The 21,605-nt window shown below is 33.6% G+C and overlaps 1 pseudogene across 1 annotated transcript in view; it reads left to right on the top strand.

The window, feature by feature from the left end:
* Nucleotides 1-21,605, top strand: part of LOC308640561 (protein phosphatase 1J-like) — a 60,833-nt pseudogene that overhangs the window by 31,646 nt on the left and 7,582 nt on the right. The gene's annotated exons all lie outside the window — the stretch shown is intronic.

The following is a 21,605-nucleotide window of genomic DNA, read 5'->3' as shown; positions in this document are numbered from 1 at the left end:
GTGGGATATCTCAATCGCTGTATGGATCTTGGGGGTTCTCAGAGAAGTCTGGGTCTTGGTGGGGTCTGTACAGAATAGCCAGGCACTGATCACAGTGCAGAGGGCGGACCTTCCAGAAGCCAATCACCTAGGGCCAAGCAGATTGTGGAATGTGCACTTGTGTTTATCAGTGTCGCCTGGCAACGACTATTTTGCAAGTTGGTTGGCAGATAGCTAATGGCAGAGCTGATTTGGTAGGCCACTTGACAGAGGTTGTTACCTTATTGTCTGCAGGATGGAGAGAGCCTGGAGAAAGTTTGTTTATATAAGCCTGGGAATCAAGTTTTTCGGATATAACCCTCTTGGGAAGATCCACCAGGCTGCCAAAAATTGTGAACAGAAAAGAATTGAACGTTATCTGGAACATGGATGTCATGTTGATAGCACTGATCATAAAAATAGGTAATAGGGTCTGGGAGGCCAGGGACTGAGGGGTAAGGGACCAATGGGCTGATGGAATTGAAGCCTGCACCATCCAGGCTGTGTCAATAGGAGCAGAGCAGAAAGAATACCAATTTTTCTTTCACCAGAGTATTTGACTTTAATATCCTGTGGAATCCTCAATATCCAGGACCTGCAAACCTTGGAAGTTCAGTACCCAGGACTTCTAATGGGCAGCTAAACAAAACCAAAACTTCAAATGGTTTCCCAGACACTTATAATTTCCCTATAAGGTCACTGATTTTTTTTTTAAATAAATACACACAACAGCTTTTAATGTACACATTTTCAAAAGCATTGAAAAATTTTCAGATGTAATCTATTACCTGTTGTATCCTGAGGGCCTCACAAGAACTCTGAATTGGGAAGATGGCTCCATGTTCTTTGTTCTGTTTTTTATTTTTAAAATTCCTTCACACTAGTGTATTTAGGGGTGTGTCTTCCACCTCTAAAAGTAAGATTTTACTTATTTCTCACATGCTTCACTCACTAATTCATCAAATTCTTAGGATAACTTGGTGCCATTTTGATCATCCAACCATCTTCATAACAACAGTGTTGACAATCCCTGAATTTTCTGCAAATACTTCATTAACTTCAGTTAATTAAGTTAACTACCTTTAACTACCTTTCCACAGAGGACACAAGAGTTCACTGGCAGCTTTCACACTTTCCAAAACACCAAACACAGCATGCTTTTTCAATTTTGTCATCACTTTAGACTAAAGTAAAAAAGCATCTGCCAAAAGCTTCTCGCACAAAATTCTAAAATTGCTGATTCCACTGTTCCAGTACCCTTTCCTGTAGTTATCCATTACTGTGTATCTGTTCAAGCATGGAGAGTAGAGCATTGGTTGAGACCATCCAGGCAGTGCAGGCTCTCAGTCACCAGGGCCAAGGGAGCAGCACACAAAGTGTTCCTAGGCTGCACAGAGCTGCCTGCTGCTGCCCTACTGTACCTTGCCCTACTCTGTTCTGAAGGGATTAATAGTATCAAATGTAGGCCCTTCTTGTGGTTTGTGCATCAGAATATTCAGAATACATCAGAATACATTGACCACAAATGTGAGCTCTCTCTGTGGTTATCAATTTGACAAAAAACAAATAAAAATATCTGTACATATTTTAGTTCCACACTCAGTCCTTTAGGGTCATGATGACACTAAGAAAATGTTTGCAATGAACAAAGACTTGCCATTCTATGTATCAAAATACATTATTAATTTTCACAAATTACTTGTTTGCCAATGGCCAAAAGATAAGTGACTGGAACAGGATAAAAATAATACTCAAGTATCTGGAAGAAGAGTAAAATGGAATTGGTAGGTAGTGGCATGCACAGTTTTAAATGTTGCACAGAAGTTACCATCCAATCATCTATTTGAGGAGGAATAAACCGCTCAAGCCATAATCAACAGCACAATACCACCACACTTTATCTTCAAAATATTTTAGCTGAGAAATTTATTTCATTTGTTAAACTTAAATTTCTTCTCTTGCCAAGGACATAAATACTTCTTCTATGTTCATATGTCACTGTCACTTCAGCATCTGTAAAATTAGAGTATTTGATCTGATTTAAATTAGAATTCCAAGGTTGGAAATGTAGCTCAGTGTTAGAGCACTTCTTGCATGGCAAAGCAAAGGGTAAGGGTGCAATCCCCAGCACAACAATAACAATAACATTGTCATCATCATCAACATAATAAATTTTTTAAAATAGAGGTAGAAAAAAAGAAGTCTTCTTTCAAATTCATTATTTTTTAGAACGCCTTTGCCAACATGAAGAAAGCATTTATGTTTTCTTCTAGTACATTTCTATATAGATGTCCTACAGTGCATTTCATCTATTGTAGATATTACTACACATACATTTCTTATATATGTATATTTTATTTTACATATGCAATTATAGGTTAATAATTTTGTTTTGGTTGCACCCTGATGAGAATAGAAGAGAGCAAGTATAAAAGATTATTACTACTGAAAAAGAATTGCTTTACTTTATAAAAGTTTCACTTAAAAATACTAAAGTTGTTTTTTATGCTCAAGAACTGCACAGCTACCTATTTTGTATTTGACATATTCTACTATCTCAGAGAACTCTTACATAAAAACTTTCTAGGTGTGACCAATTAATTAAAACTGAAGTGATAGGACTCAATTTCAAATGAAACAGTTCTTCCTCCTTTTCAATCATGTATTCATGGAGGTAAGAAATTGTAAACGTCCCTTGTGAAAAATTGACACAGTATTAAATACTGAACATTGAAAATACCTGATTCATATAAATCCCATAAATATAAATACTGAAATAATTTAACCATACTAATTCATTTGGGTTCTTTTTCCTTTGGCATCAAGATTGCTTTAAGTTTGGCCTTTCACTGTTATTATTCAGCCTAATTTACCTATCATACTTTTAAAACTGAATTTAAATGCCATCCATGTGATAAGAACTGCCATAAATCTATTGTTTGTCTGACGTCACACTTAAGGAAAGGCATCATGATTAATGATGGTTCCTTATTTTGTTTATGAAGAAAAAATTAAATGCTGCCAATTATAGTTGTAATGCAGCCCAAATTATTAGTGGGAATCCATTGTCAGTGTTGTCAAAATGATAAGAAAAAAATCATATTAGACACATTGAAATACATAGTTTTTAAAATATATTTCTAAAAATCACTACAATACTACTAATTTATTAAATGAAATACTATTAGTTAATAAAAAGCAATAGTATTGAGTATAATAGCTACCAATTATGGAGCTGTTGCTTGTGCTACAAACTCTTCAGATGTTTTACATAGCTTCTCCATCAAGCATCCTGCTTGTATCCTGGGAGATACTCATTCTAATCCATACTTTTTTAGGAAATTGAGGGATAGGAAGATTGTGGGATAAATAGTACATCATAGAGCCTAAAGTAGAATTCAAACTGAAGATGAGCTAAATCTCAAGGCCATCTTATTTCTAGGCAAGTGGGCTTCTCTGCTTGGGGGAGGTGGTTCTGTGGTAGAGCCCTTTCTTACCTAGAATGCTTCAGGCCTGGGTTCCATCCCCAGAAATATGAAAACAAAGCAAACAAAAATAAGTAAAATCAATGGAACCTGGCACAGTGGCACATACCCATGATTCCAGTGACTTAGGATGCTGAGGCAAGAGCATTGGAAGTTTAAAACCACAGTGGGCTACTTAGTGAGACCCTGCATCAAAATTGTTTATATAATAAAAAAATGTGCTTAGGATATGACTCAGTAGTTGATTGCCCCAGGGTGCAATCCCCAGCAGTATCAGAAACAAGAAATAAGAAGAAAATGTCAGTTGCATAGGCTGATCATTCATTAATTTAATAAGTAATGACAGCTACTAAATATTGTACCTTCTTCAGAAGAAAATAGAGGAATTATGAGCTATTTAATGTTTATAATTGCATAAATAGTTGTATATTTCAAAAGATACCTTATGAATTCCTAACAAATCTTCTTACTTGCATAGAACCCCTCTACATTATGCCTGTGCCTATGGCAATCCATCAGTGGTGGTGAAGAGGAAATGTAATGTTGACTTGTGTGACAGTGATGGCAACACACCACTGATGAAGGTAGATGTAGCTAGTGGATTTGCAGGATATGAATTTGATGAAATGCTTAGAAGAAAAATTGATTAATGCCATTTAGTTATAGCTAATGAGTAAAATGTGAAATGTTTTTGGGATTTCAAAAATTTACAATCTATTTCTTGGTTAAAACCGACAGGCCCTACTATATGAGGGAGAGGAATGTGCAATTATTCTTTTAGAACATGGTGCCAATCCAAATGTTCACAACAACAAGAGTGAAACTCCTCTCCACTAGGTTATCTTTTATAGGAACACATTAGTGGCAACAAAACTGCTTTCATTCAATGCAGATATTGAAGCAAAAAACACAGTATATAATTTAATCACCATTTTTCCAAAATATTTGAAATGTTTCTTAGGATTAACAGTAATGTATGTTAAAAATACTGATTATAAGCAGATTTTCTTTTTATTAAAATACTAGCAAATGTTGGAAGTTCTCCTTGTATTCCTCCTTCTTTTGTAGCTCATGTGTGTATTTAGTTTGCCTCCATATTGCCTCCCACATGTTGGACACACATGTTCTTCAGTTTGCTACTGGCAACTGCAGCACTTACTCTGATCACCTACTCTGCCTCTATAAATGAGGTCACAACTCCTCTTTTTTAATATAGTGTGATAAAGATTCCATGGTGGTTTCTACTGATATACAAGAATACGGACTACATAATATATTATGAATCTCTTTCAAATGGGATTAAATTTTTGAATTTAGAATTTCACAGTTAAATAGTTTTCTTTCTATATACTATAAAAATCATGTTCCCATTGGAATTTTTGAAAGGCTGATTAGGTCACTCATTGCTAGAATGGATAAATTATTGCTAGAAGTAGAAAACACATGGATTTTGCCAGCTGTACTATGTATCAGTCTTCAGCTTTGTTCCTTAGAAATGCAAATGTTTATTGTCTTTCATGATGCTACAAGTAATCTGTGTAGATCAGCATAAATATTGTTGATACACAAAATTTCTGAATTAAATTTTGCCTAAAATTATAAGTAAATTTAAGTAGCAATTAAAGTGGATGAGAGTAAAAAGAATTTTGTAAATAAGCAAGCATTATGTTACCAGAATTGTCATTACAAGTGAGAATACATATTCAATGTTATTTTTATTAGAGTTTATAGTTTTACATAGTAGTTGAGTTCATCCCCCCAAAATCATACATGCATGGAATTCCAGTTGAGTCCTTATTCCCTCATTTCCATCCTGTTCTACCCATCCTCCTCCATTCTCCCTCTCCTATTCTCCTGGACCTCCCTTTACCTATTTATTTATATTTGGTGATTCTTTTTACTTATACATAAGGGTGCAATTCCCTGTGGTGTATTTATATATGCATATAACATGAATTTTAAAGATTTCATTCTTCATTGCCTTCCCTTTCCCATTCCCTCTGTGCCTCTCAATCTTCTTTTTCTACACTAATGATCTTCTTTACATCTTTTGATATTCTGTTCTTCCCTTCTTTTTCTTTAATTTACTCCAGCTTCCACAAATGAAACATTTTACCTTTGAGTTTCTTAGTTTGACTTATTTTACTTAGCATGATATTCTTGGATGCCAACTCATTTACCAACAATTGACATATTGTATTTTTTATGGCTGAGTAATACTCCATTGTATGTATGTGTACCACAATTTCTTAATCCTTTCATCTATTCACAGGTACCTGGGTTGATTTCATAATTTACTCTTTTGTGAATTGTGCTACTGTAAACACAAATGTGACTGTATTTCTATACTAGGCAAATTTTGTTTTGGAATAGCTGGTTCATGTTGTGGTTCCCTTCTTAGATTTGGGGAATCTCCAAACTCTTTTCCAGAGTGGTTGTACTAGTACGTAGTCCCACCAACAGTGTAAAATCGTGCCTTCCCCCCACATTCATACCAGTATGTATTACTGTTTGTGTTATTGATAATTACCATTGAGGCTGGAGTAAGATAAAGTCTTAGTGTAGTTTTTATTTCTGTTAACCTAATTGCTAGAGATGTAGAAGGGTTTTTCATATATATTTAGGACATTTGTGTTTCTTTTGAGAAATTTCTGTTAGTTCTTTTGCTCAATTATTGGCTGGGTGGGGTTTTTTTGTTTGTTTGTTTTGTGTTTTTAAAAAATATTTATATTTTAATTGTTGTTGAACACAATACATTGATTTTAATTATTTTATGTGCTGCTGAGGATCAAACCCAGGGCCTCACATGTGCATAATAATCCCAGCTTTGTGTTAATTTTTTTGAGTTGGTTATTTCCCTTTGTTAATCCCCTTTCAGTGGATAAGTTGGCAAAATTTTCTCCAATTGCATAAAAATAATATATTTTTTGTATTGAGCTTTCTGACACGTAAGATAAATATCTTTTATCTTATAACAAGAGAAGATGCAGGAACCAATTATGAATAAGCAACATAGTTTACTCTTAGTCTATCAGTTTGAAGCAGGAATTCCTTATATTGGTATCTGGGATTCTGATTTCATAAATAGAAAAGAATCAAGTGGACTTGTATAACATGGAGAAAACTTTCATGTCACTGGAAAGCTCTCAGAAATATATTCTTGTAACTTCATTGTTCACATGTGAATATCTAATATGAAAAATCAGTGTCAAGTATGTGTTAAGCAATGGTAAGGCTATTTCTGTACTACTGGACATACAATTCACAGTTGTGTAAATTTTCTCTAACAGTAAAACAAGGAATCTTTTCTATGCAGCTTGATATTTCTAGAAAGTAGATGTTCTTCAGAATATGATTGATACACTCTACTAGTGAGTTGAGAATTTGGTTTGATAATGAAATATAATACTTATATCTTTTTCTAATATGTATTAGGAAATGGAGCTATTGGGATATAAAATACAGTTTATGTCCTCAAGATGCTCTTCGTTGAGGAGGGTGCTTGTTACATAACTCTAAGATGCCATGATGAATGCTTGACAGTGGCAAAGATCCATGGAAACAGTAAATGTATGAAGCAGTTTTGGAAATAACTGGAGTTCATATGGCCACAATAGGCAGAGGAGAGGCATTTCAAATTGAAGGAGCAGCACGTATGGAAACAGAATGGGAAGAGAAGAGGGTGGCTACTCTTAATTTACATTATTATTATATGTTTATGTTCATACAGTATTTTATAAAGTTAACTTCAGTTGAAAAGTAGTAATTTTGTGAATAAACTATACTTGTTGTTTTTCAGAGTGGCCAAACACCAATTTTACTTGCCATCAAGAAAAAAAGACAGATGATGGTAGAATTTTTTTTATTAATAATAAAGCAAACATACATGCTGTTGATGATAAGGGAAGGTATAGTACTTTATTATTTTTTTGAAAAAGGTTAATATTGTAGTAAAATCACTCAAGTTAAAAATATTAACTTAATGGTAATGACATAATCATTGGAATACAGTGAAATTTATGAACATAAACTAAAATTAGGGAGAAAAGCTGTTATTCAAACTGAGCAACCAAATAAGAGTACGTAGTATGATTCACATGCCCTTATAATTATTGACTGATGATTATTATTTAATTTTGTTGATCACATAATCTTGTGTTAGCTACAGATTTCATGTTAGTTTTGTAAAATAAGGACTTTTAGTTTGTGCTTTTATTCAGTATTGAACTTTAAAAAATTTCTGTACTATTTTATCTTCTCCTGGTATAGTTTTCTTTTGGAAATGCTGTGTTGAGTATAAATAGACATTGAAAATTATTTTGTCCTTCAGATGACTATTTTATTTAAATTACTTAATTTGTAGAATATTGATTTCAGATTTTTCCTAAGTGAGGGTTAATTAGTCTTGACAAATTTTGTACATTTATAATGAAAAAACAGTGTAACACATGCTTGAAACCTGGTTGTAAGATAATACATGTAGCATTGATTTAATGCCTGGCAAATGCTTCTCAGAGTGAATGACTGAAGCAACAATGATTATTATTATCACCAGGGCTACTACATAATAACCATTATGTTATACCTGCAAATAGCTTTTTTACTCCTTGACCTTTGGCTGACTGGGAGGTACAATATATTTCATCACCTTTGGAAGGAAATGGAGCTTTATTCATTTAAATCTTTGCCAACTCCAGATGAATGACCTCATCATAATTAATGTTCATTAAAAGGTTTTAAGTTTGTAACTCTCCCCTTTTGGGACAAGTGATTTTTTTTATGTGTTTGTGTTCCTTTTAGACTTACAAATGATTTAGAAAGATAAATATTTGATCTTCCAAGATGTATATTCTGTTAGTGAATATAAAGCTAGATATCAAATTGGTAAAATGTATTCCAATGTCTTTTTAACTAAATTTATTAAAATACCTAAAAGTGAAGTTATCTCTCTTATTTTAGAACTGCCCTCATGTTTGCTGTAGAACATAAATCTACACAAATAGCTGAGCTGCTTCTTCAATGTGGTGTTAAAGTGTCTGCTTCAGATAATTGTGGAGAGATTGCCTTGTCTTATGCCATTGCTAGTGGTAATATTGTGTAAATATTTACTTTACAATATTAATCAACATTAGATGTATATCCACTAAGAAACAGTCATGCTACCTTGCATTTTATCTTATATTTCTATATTGGAATTTGTACATCTTCAGTGATATATATCTTTTCCACATATATTTGAGTGTCTGCTTAGGAAATTGCTTTCCCTGGATGATGTGTCTTATGCTATTGGTTAAAATGTAATATTGAATTATTTTCAAAATTGTGTCTCTATTGTAGTTTCCTATGTCTGTTGAGTAACAACTTTGTTTGTCAGTGTTGTGAGAGTGGAGTCATGTTAGTGGAATAGTGATATAGGCAGTAGAGTATCTGAAATGCATTTTCTGTTGTGGTTCCTCCATACTTGTCAATAATATGCTGACTGCAAATATAGGGGAGATACCTACACTTTATACCTGCATAAATGAAGATCTCAAACCCACATAATTCTGTAAGAGTTGCTTTGTTTATTTCTATTCTTGCTTTAAGGTTTCCAGACCACTGAATTTCAGTCATTTCTTTCCATTACTAAATGTGTGTGTTAGGTTAAAGCTTTTTATCCCTGTTCTTATTTTTAATTTTTTTTCAGTACCAGGTTTTATTTTATTTTTTTCTTAGATATGTATGACTGTATAGTGTATTTTGTACATACATGGGCTATATCTTATTCTGTTTAAGTTCGGAGAGAACATTGGGCCTTTTGTTTTTTGGTATTGGCTTATTTCGCTAGGTATAATAGTCTCAAATTCCATTCATTTACCAGCAATTGCCATAAATTTCATCCTTCTTTGTGGATGAGAAATACTCCATTGTGTATACCTACCCCATTTTCTTTAACCTTTCATCTGTTGAAGTGCACCTAGGTTGTTTCCTTAGCTTAACTATTGTGAATTGTGCTGCTGTAGATATTGATGTGGCTGTGTCACTGTAGTATATCGATTTTAAGTCCTTTGGTTTTATATATATATATATATATATAAAACAACTCTCCATCATGTCAGCTTAGGAACTGATTTTCTCAACAAGACTTCTAAATTGCAACAAATAAAATCAAGAATCAACTGGGGTGATAACTGGTTGAATGGTGTTTTCATTCCAAATTTTCAGAGGAATCTCCACACTGTTTTCCAGAGTGCTTACCAATTTGCAGTCTCACTAGCAATGTATGAGTGTAACTTTTTAATCACATTCTCTCCAGCATTTATTGTTACTTGTATTATTGATAATTGCCATTTTGCCTAGGCCAACAATGGAATATCAATGTAGTTTTAATTTGCATTTTCTAATTTCTAGAGATATTGAGCATTTTTTGTGTTTTTTAAATTTTTATTGATTTTATAATTTTTTAAATGCACAATAACAGTGGAATGCACTAGAATTCTTATTACACATATAAAGCACAATTTTATCTATGAATATAAAGTATGTTTATGTCAATTTATGCCATTTTGCATGTATTATTTTTTGCACTACAATTCTTTTTTTTAAATTTTTTATTTGTTTTAATTAGTTACACATGACAGTGCAATGACCTTGACATATCATACATTTGAATCACATGGAATACAATATCTCATTTTTCTGAGTATACAGGTTGCAGATTCACATTGGTTATGCATTCACATATATACACATGGTAATAATAATGTCTGTTTCATTCCACTATCTTTGCTATCTCCCCAACCCCTCCCCTCCCTTCCCATCACTTCTCTCTACCTAATCTAAGGTAGTGCTATTCTTTTTTTTCTCACATCTTCATACATGTATTCTGTATAACAATGAGGGTCTCCTTCCACCATCTATGCAACTCCCTTTCTCCCTCCCTTTCCCTCCCACCCCTCTTCCCTATATAGAGGTAATCTTCTTCCCATGCTCTTCCTCTCTTCCCCATTTTGAGTCATCCTCCTTATATCAGAGAAGATTTTTGGCATTTGATTTTTTGGGGATTGGCTAAACTCACTTAGCATAATCTGCTCTAATACCATCCATTTCCCTGCAAATGCCATGATCTTATTATTTTTTAGTGCTGAGTAATATTTCATTGTGTATATATGCCACATTTTTTATCCATTGAAAGGCATCTAGGTTGGCTCCACAGTCTAGCTATTGTGAATTGTGCTACTATAAACATTGATGTGGCTGAGTCCCTGTAGTATGTTTTTTTTATGTCTTTTGGGTATAGTCCAAGAAGAGGAATAGCTGGGTCAAATGGTGGTTCCATTCCCAGTTTTCCAAGGAATCTCCATACTGCTTTCCAAATTGGCTGCACCAATTTGCAATCCCACCAGCAATAAAATTCTGATCAAAATCCCAATGGCATTCCTCACAGAAATAGAAAAAGCAATTATGAAATTCATCTGAAAAAATAAGAGACCCAGAATAGCTAAAGCAATTCTAAGCAGGAAGAGTGAAACAGGTGCTATCACTATACCAGATCTTAAAGTATACTACAAGCAATAGTAACTAAAACAGCATGATATTGGCACCAAAACAGACTGGTGGACCAATGGTTCAGGATAGAGGACTCAAAATTACAACTACCTCATATTAGACAAAGGTGCTAAAAGCATGCACTGGAGAAAAGATAGCATCTTCAACAAATGGTGTTGGGAAAACTGGAAATCCATATGTAACAAAATGAAATTGAGTGCTATCTCTCACCATGCACAAAAGTTAACTCAAAATGGATTAAGGACCTAGGAATGAAACCAGAGACTCTGCATCTAATGGAAGAAAAAGTAGGCCCTAATCTTTATCATATGGGGCTAGGCCCCAACTTCCTCAATAAGATGCCTATAGCAAAAGAGATAGAACCAAGAATTAACAAATGGGATGAATTCAAACTAAAAAGTTTTTTTTTTCCTCAGCAAGAGAAATAATATGTGAGGTGAATAGGGAGCCTACATCTGGGAACAAATTTTTACCCCTCACACATCAGATAGAGCTCTAATATCTAGGTTATACAAAGAACACAAAAAGATAAACACACACACACACACAATAACCCAATCAACAAAATGGGCCAAAAACCTGAACAGACACTTCTCATAAGAGGATATACAATCAATCAACAAATATACAAAAAAATGCTCACCATCTCTAGCAAGCAAAGAAATGCAAATTTCATCCTTCTTTTTTTTTAAGAGAGAGTGAGAGAGGAGAGAGAGTGAGAGAATTTTTAATATTTATTTTTTAGTTCTCGGCGGTCATAACATCTTTGTGGGTATGTGGTGCTGAGGATCGAACCTGGGCCGCACGCATGCCAGGCGAGCGTGCTACCACTTGAGCCACATCTCCAGCCCCTGGTAACATTAATTATGCCAGTCCATCAACATTTGAAATCTTCCATCTTCTTCGGTCTTCTTCAATTTCTTTCTTTAGTGTTTGGTAATTTTCATAATAGAGGTCTTTCACTTCTTAGATTGTTTCCTGATTATTTTATTTTTAAAAAAAATTTTTGAATCCATTGTAATTCATCAGCTGATGCATAATTTGTGTACAGGATCCATAATTGATTTATGAGTGTTAATTCTATATCCTGCTACTATGCTGAGTGTGGTTATGAGTTTTAAAAATTTGTAATGTAGTTTTGGGTTGGCTACATACAAAATATTGTTTTCAGCAAATAGGGATATTTTGATCTCTTATTTTCCTATTCATATTCCTTTAATTTCTTTTTCCAAAATGCTCTGGTTAGAATTTCAATATTCATATGTTGAATAAAGTGGTGAAAGAGGGCACCCTTGTCTTGTTCTAGTTTGTAGAAAGAATGCTTCATTTTTTTCCATTTCGAATGATGTTAGTCTTGGGTTTTTTTGTATAGAGCTTTTAAAATGTTCAGTTACATTCATATTATCCCTAGTTTTTCTACCATTTTGAACACAAATGGATGCTGTATTCTGTCAAATGCTCTTTCTTCAACTATTGAGATAATTATGTTATGTTTTTTAAGCCTATTAATGAATTATGTTTTAATTTCCATAGGTTGAACCAACCTTGTGTCCCTGGGATGAACCCCACTTGAACATGATGCACTATGTTTTTAATGTTTTTGTATGTAGATTTTTTTCAGTATTTCATTAAGAGTTTATGCATGTATATTCATTGGGGTTACTTATCCAAAGCTTTATTTCTTTGATGTATCTTTGGGTTTGGTATCAGGGTTATTCTTTCTTCATAGAATGAGTTTGAAAGTGTTTCATCCTTTTCTATTTCATGGAATAATTTGAGGAGTATTTGGTGTTAGTTCTTCTTTAAGGGTTTGCTAGGAATTGCCAGAGAATTTATCTAGTTGTGGACTTTTATTTATTGGTAGGTCAAAATACTGATCCATGAAAAATAAATTGCTTCAAAAATGCTAGAAATCTCTGGGCTCAGTGGCACAAACTTAATTATAATCCCAGCAGCTTGGGAGGCTGAAACAGGAGAATTGTGAGTTCAAAGCCAGCCTCAGCAATGGCTAGGTGCTAAGCAACACAGTGAAACCCTTTCTCTCAATAAAATACAAAGCAGTGGGATGTGGTTCAGTGGTTGGGTATCCCCAAGTTAAATCCCCAGTACCAAAAATAAAAAAAAAACTACAAATAAGAAAAAAAATTATGAATATGTATAAATGTCCATGAATCACTAAGGTAACAATTAAGTAGAAAAGGGAAAAATACATTTAAAAAATAGATCTCAGTGCTTTTGTGGTGCCAGTGATTGAACCCATAACATCATGAAATTGAGGTACATTCTCTGTGAGTGGGATATATTTAAAGCTGTTGTCTTCCACTTTTAGTACTTTTTTCCAATCAGTATAGGACATGAGGGCATATAGATTGCATGCTGAAGAAGTGTGGAGTCTCTAAACATCTTCCACTTATGAGGAGGATTGAGAAAATTGACATCATATTGTATAACACAGTACTAAATGGACCATCCTGCTCTCCTGGGGCCAGATAAACTCTTCTTTATGGAATTTAAAAGTTTCAAGAAATCATAGTTTGCGCTGGGGTTGTGGCTTAGTAGTATAGTGCTCAGCTAGCACATGAGAAACACTGGATTCGATCTTCAGCACCACATAAAAATAAATAAAATAAAGGCATTGTTTCCAACTACAACTAAAAATTATTTTTTAAAAAAGTCATAGTTAATAAAATTGTCATCAAAAGGTCTTTTACATCTAACTTGCCATGTGAAGTAAGACTAGAATGTGAATAGAATGCATTAATTGAAATACTCCTCTTCTTTTGAGTGGTGAATATAAACTCAGTCTACATAATTTTAACAGTACAATTCTTTTGTACTCCTCCTCCTCCTCATCATCATCATCACCATCATTGTTATTATCATCATCATTATTTATTTCACTGTTGGGATTGAAGCCAGAGCTCCTTCATTCTATGCAATACATTATTACTTAGCTCTTTCCTCTGCCCTACCAGTAGATTCTCTCAGAGTAAATGCCACAAGATTCACATGTTTTTTGTTTATTTGTTTGTTGTTGTATTATTTTGTTTTGTTTTATAGTTTTAATGAAGTGGGAAAGAATTTCTTCTCTTCTATGGAGAGACAATGTTTGGCTCATTCTGAAAGGATGAGTGAGTTCATGGCCTATTTAAATATTTTATCTTATCAGCTATTACTACATCACAACTTGCTGCTACCTCCCTAGTGCTTCTTTCTATATTTCCCTATGACAATGTGGTATGGGTAAGAGTGCATAAACTCTGAAGGTCATCATCTTTCAACACTTGTATTCCTAGCGGAGGTAAAGTTTTGTTTGTACCACACATAAGATAGAAAAAGTAGCTGGGAGTAAGAGATTAGCATATTTGCTGTCTCCTACACTGGAATGTCTTTGTAAGCTTTCTGTCCCTGATCTGTTTACTGCTTTCCTCTAATTTCTGGAGATTTTTTTTCATACATGTGTTGACCATCTGTATTTCTTCTGTGAAGTGCCTGTTGAATTTCTTTGCTCATTTATTAAATGGGTGGTGGTGGGTGATTGTGTTTTCATTAGTTTTAAGCTTTTGTTGTTGTTGTTGTTGTTATTATTATTATTATTTATCTATCCTGGAAGTTAATGCTTTTTCTTTTTTTTTATTTTATTTTTATTTTTAGTTCTCGGCGGACACAACATCTTTGTTGGTATGTGGTGCTGAGGATCGAACCCGGGCCGCACGCATGCCAGGCGAGCGCGCTACCGCTTGAGCCACATCCCCAGCCCAGTTAATGCTTTTTCTGAGGTGCAGGTGGCAACGCTATTTTTCCTATTTTGTTGGCTCTCTTTTCACGTCCTGGGTTTTTGTCTTTGCAGTGAAGAAACTTCTTAGTTTGATGCAACACCATTTATTGAAAACTGATTTTACTTCCTGCTGAGGGGCCCGCCCTTTCAGCATCTACAGTTGGGAACTTGACGTCATACAGAAACCCCTTCAAAGACAGTTGCAGATAATTGTTTCTGCTATATTATGCATCAAAAATAGCTTTCAGAATGGTTATGTTCCAATTTACATATAGCAGTCATGAGAGGCCAGAGGGGATACAAAATATAATATTATGGGAGTCCTGCCACCAAGAGTCTAGCAACTGTCTTGTACCAACTGGGGAGTAACTTCTTGTCAAAGGAGCAGGTAAATGGTGCTTGCCAGTGTTCTGACAACACTCTCTTCCAAAACATAGTGTTGTATGTTAGGACATCCCTGCTGCACAATGAGAAAGATGAGCATTCCTCCATGTAGATCCAAGGTCAGGCCCACCAACAACTTCTTGTGCTTTTGAGATTTTATTAATAAGTCAGTTCCGGAGCTGATATGTTGGAGTTTTGGGCCTACATCTTCTTCTTTTTTTTTCTTTTTTCTTTTTCTTTTCTTTTCTTTTTATTGGTTGTTCACAACATTACAAAGCTCTTGACATATCATATTTCATACATTAGATTGAAGTGGGTTATGAACTCCCAATTTTTACCCCAAATGCAGATTGCAGAATCACGTTGGTTACACATCCACATATTTACATAATGCCATATTAGTGACTGTTGTATTCTGCTACCTTTCCTATCCCCTACTATCCCCCATCCCCTCCCATCTTCTCTCTCTACCCCATCTACTGTAATTCATTTCTCTCCTTGTTTATTTTCCCATTCCCCTCACAACCTCTTATATGTAATTTTGTATAGCAATGAGGGTCTCCCTTCATTTCCATGCAATTTCCCTTTTCTCTCCCTTTCCCTCCCATCTCATGTCTCTGTTTAATGTTAATCTTTTCTTCCTGCTCTGTTCTTAGTTGCTCTCATTATATCAAAGAAGACATTTGGTATTTGTTTTTTAGGGATTGGCTAGCTTCACTAAGCATAATCTGCTCTAGTGCCATCCAGTTCCCTGCAAATTCCATGATTTTGTCATTTTTTAGTGCTGCGTAATACTCCATGGTGTATAAGTGCCACATTTTTTTTTATCCATTCATCTATTGAAGGGCATCTGGGCTGGTTCCACAGTCTAGCTATTGTGAATTGTGCTGCTATGAACATCAATGTGGCAGTATCCCTGTAGTACGCTCTTTTAAGGTCTTCAGGGAATAGTCCGAGAAGGGCAACATGCACAAAAAACTCAACCCAGCTACATATTCTTCTATCCAGTGCAGGGATTCTGGTCTAATACCTAAGTCATTGTTCCACTTTGAGTTGAGTTTTTGTGCATGGTGGGAGGATTAGCCTTCAATTTAATTCTGCTACATATGGATTTCCAATTTTCTCAGCACCATTTTTAGAAGAGGCTACCTTTCCACCAGTATATGATATTTGTGCCTTTGTCTAGTATAAGGTAACTGTATTTATGTGGGTTTGTCTCTGTCTTCTGTTTCATTGGTGGTCTTACCTGTTTTGTTGCCAATACCATATTTGTTTTGTCTTTATAGCTGTGTAGTGTAATTTAAAGTCTGATATTGTGATACCTCCTGCTTCATTTTCCTTGATAGGTATTGTTTTGGGTATTCTGGGTCTCTTGTTTATCTAAGTAAATTTCATTATTGTTTTTTCTGTTTCTGTGAAGAACATCTTTGGGCTCTGGAAGGGAGTTGCATTGAATTTTCATAGCACTTTTGGTAGTATGGTAATTTTGACAATATTAATTCTGCCTATCCAAGAACATGGGAAGTATTTCCATCACCTATGATCTCCTTCAATTTATTTCTTGAGTGTTCTCTAATTTTCATTGTAGAGGTCTTTTACCGTTTTTGTTAGATTTTTTCCCAAGTGGTTTTTTTTATGCTATTTTGAATAGGATAATTTTCCTAATTTCTTGTTTAGCTCATGTTTTATTGGAGTATAGAAATAAAGTTAATTTATGAATGTTATTTTTGTATCCTGCAATTTGATGAATTCTTTTGTGTTCTAGAAGATTTCTAGTGAGTATTTTTTTGGGGGGATCTTCTAAATATAGAATCATGTCCTCTTTAAACAGTGCTCGTTTTAGCCCTTCCTTTCCTATTCATATCCCTTTAAATATATTCCTTTGCCAAATTACTCTGGCTAGAGATTAAAGGACCTTATTTGTTCAGCTCTCTATTTATCATTCAGTCGTGAATTTGGTATTCTGGTGTTTTATTCTATTATGATCCGATAGATTGCAGAGTATTATCTCTACATTTTGAACTTCCTAAGAGTTGCATTGTGTACTAATAGAAGTAGTGAAAGTGGGCATCCCTGTCTCATTGCAGTTTTTAGAAGAAATTCTGCAGTTGTTCTCCATTTATAATTACGTTGGCCTTGGGTTTGTCATGTATAGCTTGTACAATGTTGAGGTATGATTCCTTCATTCCTGTTTTTTCTAGTGTTTAACGCATGAATGGATGGGGTGTTATGTCAAAAATAGATGTTGCATCTATTTTGATAATCAAGTGTTCTCATCTCTGTGTCTATTTGTGTGATGAATTACATTTATTGATTTCCATTTGTAGAATCAATGTTGCATTCCTGGGATGAAACCCACTTGGTCATGGTGCACTATTTTTTAAAAAAATATATTTTTGTATAAGATTTATCAGTATCTTATTGAGGATTTTTGCATCTATGTTCATCAAGGATATTAGTCTGAATTTTTTTTTGATGTATCTTTATCTGGACTTAGTATCATTGTGAGATAGGCTTCATTTAACGAATTTGAAGAGTTCCCTCTTTTTCAATTTCATGAAACAATTTAAGGAGGATAGGTAGTTCTCTTTAAAGGTTTAGTAGAAATTGGCTGAGCATCCATCTGGTGCTAGGTTTTTCTTTGTTGGTAGGGTCTTCATGACTTTTTTGTTCTCTTTATTTGAAATTGATCTCTTTAAATTTTCTATATACTTCTGGTTAAATTGGGGTAGCTCATATCTCCTGGAATTTACTGATGTCTTTTAGATTTTCTAGCTTATTGGGGTATTGATTTTGAATAATAGCTTCTATTTATGCTCTGTTTCAGTAGTGTCTGTGCTGATATTTCCATTTTCACCATAGATTTTGGTACTTTGCATTTTTTCTCTGATAGCTTGGTTAATATTTATCAATTTTGTTCATTTAAAAAAAATTGATTCATTTCTTTTTCAGTTTTTACATCTTGATTTTATCAATTTCATCTTTGATTTTTATTAGTTTCTTTCTTTGATGATTTTAGTGTTTTTCTCTAGGTCCTTAAGATATAATGTTAGATGATTTTACCCAGTAACTTTCTATTCTTTTAATGTATGGGCTCAATGCTATAAACACATCTCTTAGAACTGCCTTCATCGTGCCCCAAAGGTTTTTAAATATTGCATCACTATTCTCATTTACATTTAATTTTTTTAAACTCTGATTTGTTAAGCTATCTATTCATTATTCAATAGTGAATTTAGTCTCTTAGTGTTAGTTTTTTTTAAATTTTCATCTTGTTAATATCTAGTTTTATTCCATTATGTTCTGACAGAGTTCAAGGTATTAGCTCTGTTTTTGGAACTTGTGAAATGTTGCTTTATGTACTAAAATATGGTATATTTTGGAAAATGTTCTCTCTGCAGCTAAGAAGAAAATGTATTCAGTCATTGATGAGTAAAATATTCTGTGCATTTCTGTTAAGTCTAAATTATTTATTTTAATTTTAGTTCTATATTTAATTTTTGTTGGTATGATCTTTCTAGTGATGAAAGACATATCTTAAAGTTCCCAATATTATTGTGTTGTGATCTGTTTGATTCTCGATATTGAGAAGAATCTCTTTGATTACTTAAATGCTTCATAGTTTGGAGCATATATATTTACCACTGTTATTTCTTTCTGTTGTATTACTCTATTAAGCAGTATGAAAATGGACTTTTTTATCTGTTCTGATTAACTTTTGCTCAAAGTCCATTATATCTGATATGAAAATAGAAACACCTTGTTTATAAGATCCATGTGAATGATGTTTTTCCCACCCTTTCACAATTAGTCTGTGTATATATTTGCCTAAGTAGTGAGTCTTTTGAAGACAGGCTATTGTTGGGTTCTTTTTTTTAAAAAAAATTCAATCTGCCAGTTCATGTCATTTGACGAATTGAGTACATTAACATTCAGTGTTATTATTGAGAGATGATTTATGTTTCCTGTTATTTTGTTTTTTTTTCTATTATCAAGTTGAAATAGATTCTACTTTGATTAACTATTCTTTTAGTTGTATTTTAGTTTCTTTTTGTTTTTATTTGCATATTTTATTTTTTCTTAATAAAATATTTATTGTGTTTTATAATGCCAGATTTCTATTTGTGATTTTTTAAACTTTTGTTTATTATGGATGTTTTTATCTCATGTTGAAATCTGAATTAATTTAGTATTCTATGTAGAATCTATTTTCTTTTCTTTTTTTTTAAGAGAGAGTGAGAGAGGAGAGAGAGTGAGAGAGAGAATTTTTAATATTTATTTTTTCAGTCCTCGGAAGACACAACATCTTTGTTGGTATGTGGTGCTGAGGATCGAACCCGGGCTGCATGCATGCCAGGTGAGCGCGCTACCGCTTGAGCCACATCCCCAGCCCCAAGAATCTATTTTCTTACAGAGCTTAGTAAATATTATTTCAAGACCTCCTAACTTTTAGGGTCTGGGTTGAAAAATCAGCTGAGATCTGGATCAGTTTGCCTCTGAATATGACCAATCATTTTTAACTATCAGGTTTTAAAATTCTATACTTATTCTGTATGTTAGGAATTTTCATACTATTTTGGATAGGAGTGAGCCTGCTGTAATTCTATACATTTCGAGTTGTGTATACCTCCTGTGTTTGATTTTCCATTTCATTCTTAAGATCTTGGAAATTTTCTGTTATTTCATTAAAATGATTGTTCATTTTTTTTGTTTTGAAATTCAATACCTTCATCTACCACAATGAATATTAAATTTGGCCTTTTCTTCATATATATATATATATATATATATATATATATATATATATATATATATAAAATTCTGTTCATGGTCTGGTAACATCTTTTCTCCATGAGGAACTTTATTTTCAAGATTATGCACTACTTCTTTATTATGTGAACATTTGTCCTTCAAGTCATCTAGTCTATTGGTGATGCTTTGCATTGTATTTTTAATTTGGTTTATTGATTTATGTATTTTGAAAATTTCTGATTGATTTTTCTTTAGAACTTCTATTTCCTTATTGATATTTTACTTCTTGTGTCTTCTCTTTGATTTTACTTTTTACATTATCTTTTACTCAAAGGTCATTTGACATATAAACTTTCAAAATTCCTTCTCTGATATTTTCTTCAATGTGTTTTTTGTGGAATCTGCTTTTGAGTAATTCTGGTTTGTTTGGGATGCTTTGTTCCCTTGCTTGTTCATATTGTTTGTGTGTCTATTTATGTATCTAAATGGATCTGTAGCAACAGAACTTCTATTATGTGCATTTCTAGTGATCCTGTAGCTATCCTGTGGCTCTCAGATTTGGGGGGGGGCAAATAATTGCAACCAGCTGTGCACAAAATATATAGAACTAAATTGTATACTTAATTTTTATTTTCACACAAAGTTAATTGGCACAATAAACAAAAATGTATCAATTTATATCAGTTACAGCAGTAAGTAATCATGAATTATATCTTTCATAAAATAAAAGAATATGTGTTTTCTAAAGCTTCAATTGTATTAATTGTAGCTTTAGCATTGGTGGTGGTGTGTGGAGTTTTATAAACCAAGAGTGCTTGGAGAAATTAAAAATAGAGTTGATTATGAAGAAAGAAGCAATGGTGATACAAGAGGATTAGCAATTTCAAGATGTGAATAGGGCAGAAGTAAAGGTGATATACAATGTATTGTTTATGAGAAAAAAGGAAAAAAGTAAAAAAAAAATAAAGAGTAAAATATAATAATGGAATTTGTTTGTAAGAGAAAAGAAATAGAAACAAAAAGAAATAAAAAGTTTGAAACAGAATACAAAGTCAATCCAAAATATGGTAATTGAAAACTTTAACCCTCAACAATAGAGTAAGGAAAAATATCTATGTTTTAGAATAGTACAAATAAGAAAGAATAAACAAATATTTACATGTGCAAGTGTATGAATATCCTTCATGTATCCATCAGTACACATAGGAAAACTAAAAAGAAAAAAAAAAACAGGATTGTTACTGAGAGTATGTGCTTGCTGTCTCTTCCAAAGTGTCTTTCCATCTCTCAGTTTCCATTCTCCATGGGATGATATGGGGAGCTGTTAAAGGTGCTGTCAGCTCCACCTCCCAGGGTACAGGTCATGCTAGGTTCTACAAGATGTTCTCAGGGGAGGCAATGAGGTTCAGTCTTTGGCCCAGGTGTTTCATTTCATGGGGAGTTACTGGGCATAAATAAATCAATGCACACCTAGGACTTTACCCTACACTTCTTCCTAGGGTTACATTCATGGGACAGGGAAATCAGTCCTTTACCAGTTCTGTTTTTCCAGGGTACTGTTCTTTCTGACCTCCTGAGGTCTGCCCTCAAGCGCCAAGCTCATCACTCCTGCCCATTGAGATTTTGAAGCCACTGCCACT

This window comes from Spermophilus citellus, assembly GCF_964194105.1.
Source record: "Spermophilus citellus genome assembly, contig: SCAFFOLD_130, whole genome shotgun sequence".
Lineage (NCBI taxonomy): Eukaryota > Metazoa > Chordata > Mammalia > Rodentia > Sciuridae > Spermophilus > Spermophilus citellus.
Note: the sequence above shows the minus strand (reverse complement) of the source record. Positions and strands in the feature narration are given on the sequence as shown.